This window comes from Synchiropus splendidus, chromosome 8 (genome assembly GCF_027744825.2).
Source record: "Synchiropus splendidus isolate RoL2022-P1 chromosome 8, RoL_Sspl_1.0, whole genome shotgun sequence".
Classification (NCBI taxonomy): Eukaryota; Metazoa; Chordata; class Actinopteri; order Syngnathiformes; family Callionymidae; genus Synchiropus; species Synchiropus splendidus.
Genome location: NC_071341.1, coordinates 9,001,766 through 9,005,481, shown reverse-complemented (window position 1 = coordinate 9,005,481; position 3,716 = coordinate 9,001,766).

The following is a 3,716-nucleotide window of genomic DNA, read 5'->3' as shown; positions in this document are numbered from 1 at the left end:
TGTGGCAAGCTGGCGGAAACCAAAGGAGACTACCGGTGTTTTGTTATTTCACAACAAAAGCTTTTACCAAGTAATGGACTTGGTCTCGTTATCATTATCGCGGCATAATAATTTAAACTTCAAAACTGTCTGCCATATTTAGAAATTGAAAGTTTGTTGAGAGCTATACATTTGAACCCATAATAAGGTTACATGAAAACGCTAGTATTACAGTTTAATAGTTACATACAAAAAAGAAGTTCATATTGAGAAAATTATTTTGAAACTACATCATTGTTCTCTGTTGTGGGTAATTCTGCATTTCTAACTTAATGTATCGTTACATCTAAATAATCTAAAATTGTTTTGAAAAAAGAGACATTTATTCTCTAAGATTTGGACATAATCTGCAACAGATGGATTTCAAACTATATTAGTATTGTTTTTGCTTTCATTTATTTGTATACTGCATTTGTATTTTTACTGCATGATTTCGACACAAAATATTTGTATTTTGAAGCTTTTATTGTATTGTGTCCATACCTATACTTCCGGTTTCGTCGTCCTAACTTGATTGGAGTGGACTCCAGGGTCATGCGCATTAGTAACCAGCCGGCTGTCAAACTGGTGTGGCGGCAGTTTGATGGACGTGTTTGACTTCTGAGGTCGTCGTGTATCGACAGATTGGTTTAAACAAATACGATCAGTGGGGGTGTGTTGGTGTGTGTGTGTGTGTGTGCGTGTGCGTGTGTGTGAGAGTGCTGCTCGGGAATTAAGCAGCGGAGGCGGTTCCTCTCTGGTTCCTCTGCAGGAGGAGACCTGACCTTAAATCATGTGACTTCCATTTTTTCAGTCACACGCTCTCCTGGGAGATGATGAGATATAGGGGTGTGAAGAAGGGGCCTCTTAAAGCCCATTGCAAGGTGAAAGGAGAGATGTCTCCTACATCATGCTTCTGTTCCATCAAATAAAGTGTAGAGATGGCTTCCTGGTTTCTGTTAGATTTAGAGGGCTTCCAACATCCCTCAGCTGAGGTGGAGACGGGGACCGAGGATGGGTGTGAAACTCATTTTGATTCCCTTCATTGCATTATCTGGGTCATTGCCTCTCCCCCCTCGGCTCCCTTGTGTCTCTACCATCCTCCACCTTTTTCTGTTTTATCGATCATTCCAATAAGGCTAAAAGGAAAGGGGGCGCACCCATGATATAAAATAAGAGGTGTCAAGGTGAGGAGGGTCGGAAAAAAAAGTGTGACTGGAAATAGAAAGATAAAAAACAGGAAATCATGGAGCTCATTGTGGCAGGGTGATTGATGACTCATGCAGCCATTGCATCCTCACTATTTGGGGTTCACCCAGCCTTTCAAGTGAGACCTTGCTGGCAAGACGGCAGGAATAAGAAACTTCTTTCCATGGTGGTAACAGAAACAATGAATTCTTCTCAGACACAGCCAGTTGCTCAGCGTTTACTGCTCCCTCTGGATATTCTATGACTGCAGTATGTCTCAGTCAGAGTTGCAGCAGAATACCACACAGGGATGGAGGACATGGCATCGCCCCCAAGTAGCTGGGCCTCACCCATTTCTTCACTGCATTATTCAGGACATCAGCGGACTGCAGACGACTGTTCATCTTGTTTTATATTTGTTGGACATTTTACACCATCAGCAACAGCGTTCATGACAAGAATCAGTCAGGAGTAATTCATTCACAGTGTTTATTTATCTTTCAAGTTATGTATCAAAGAACACACATCCCGTTACACGTTGTTTCATCAAATGTAATGCTCTCTTTCAACCAACAAGGGGCGCTGTCACCGTGTTCATGTAGTTCACCATATACAGATACATGCAAGATTTTGGACGAGAATCGTTTGAAGCGTATTTCGTTGCGAAAATCAAAAACGAAAGGTGGTGTTCCAGTGAACTGAATTACATTATGTAGAGTAGAGTGTACATGATGGAATTATGCATATATAACATTGTAACATGTGCTTTATAATTTTTTTCTCCCAACCGCAGAATAATAAACAAAGCACACGTATTATATGAAGAGTTACAGCAATATTCCGATATTCCTTTTGTATGCTTTTTATTTATTTATTTTGCATTTAGTCATTTCAGGCAATCTACATTGTATGGAAGCCCACTGGTAAAAAAAAAAAAAAAACCGTAATTTTAATCATACATTTTGAAAAATAAAATAAAAACAGAAAAGAAGGAAAGAGTCACATACAGTAAAACTCGAAATATGGAAATTGATGTCAATTTCACCTCAAATCAACTTAAGTGGCAATACCTAAAATGCCGGAAAAAAAAAAGATTTTAAAAGTCAAATGACCAGAACTGTTAAAAAAATGGGTTAAATTAGCGTGGAATTCTCCCACACCAGTGACTGACCAAGAGATTTAGGTGGAAGCTTGGGCCACTTCTGCCGCAGTGAACAGGATCAGGAAACAGGCCGCACACGCAGGATTTTTATTTGCCTTCAGAGTCGACCTATTGTGATCAGAATCAACGCACTACTGTCTTCATCCTGAACACAAAGAAACAGGATGTTGGGTGAAATCATCAAAACACACCGAGTCACTTATAGTTTCTTCTCTTCGACTGGACTTTTATACCTGGTTCAGAGTGTGTTTCCATCTTCATGTTCACAATGGCAGAGTGATATCAATTAATCCGTGATTATTTCATATATATTAAAGGCACATGCAGTGGTTTTCTGCAGGTGGCACAGCAGTGTTGAGACCGTGTTTGTGTGTGTGTGCGTGAAGAGATAAGACCATATTCTCCCTTCATGCAAAATGAGTTCATTAGGCAGTGAAAGACACCCATGGCAGGTAATCCATGATTGTGTGAGATAAAAGGTGAGAGCGTCAGATTAGAGGAGGGCGAAAAAGAGTTTCATTTCCTGTTCTTCACAGGCCGAGTCGGTATCTGAGCATCAGCAGAGGCGCAGAAAGTAGCGAGGGAAAGAGTAGCAGGGAAGTGAGAGAGATAAATGTCCTTTTTTTGTGGTCAAACATAAAAGTTTGACCCCCTGGATTGAGGAGAAGTGGGGAAGCAGAGTTGCTGGCAGAAAGTTGAACTCCGTGCAAGTCTGGTGGCGTCACATGAGGATGCCACATCTTTTAAGAAGGCCTGTGAGTACAGTATATTAATATGAGAAATGCCTGAAAAGACAATATGAATGTTTCAAGAAGAGATGAAATGAACTGGAGTTGCTGATGGATGACTGATAGCGGCTGGCAGAGGTGGAGGGATACGCTGTTTAATATAGATCTGCTGTGATAAAGCCAGGCGGAGTACAGGATGTGTCCGTCCGTCCACAGGGAGGAAATTGCCACAAATGCACACACGCAGAGAGGCCTGCTCACAGTCACATGGTTAAGACTCGGAAAGGTATTTTAAAATGAGCAGAAATAACAACTAAGAGAAGCAACCTGCATACGTATTAAAGAGTCAACAGATTAAAACCCCCGAAAATGAGATGAATCAGAACAGGTGACATGATGCCATTCAGTGTGTCAGAGCCTTTCTTTTTTCAAGTCAACATGTTTGCAGATGTAACAGAATTTTTGCTGGGGTGAGGATCAGCTCCCCACATTGTGTGAGAGTAAAGGAGGGAGATCAATGGGCTGAAAAGTGAAGCGCTTGTTTGCTTGCACAAGACTGCTCACGCTTTCCTAAGCAAGCTGGTGGCTTGCAAATAGGCTGAGAAACTCAGGTCCCAGGG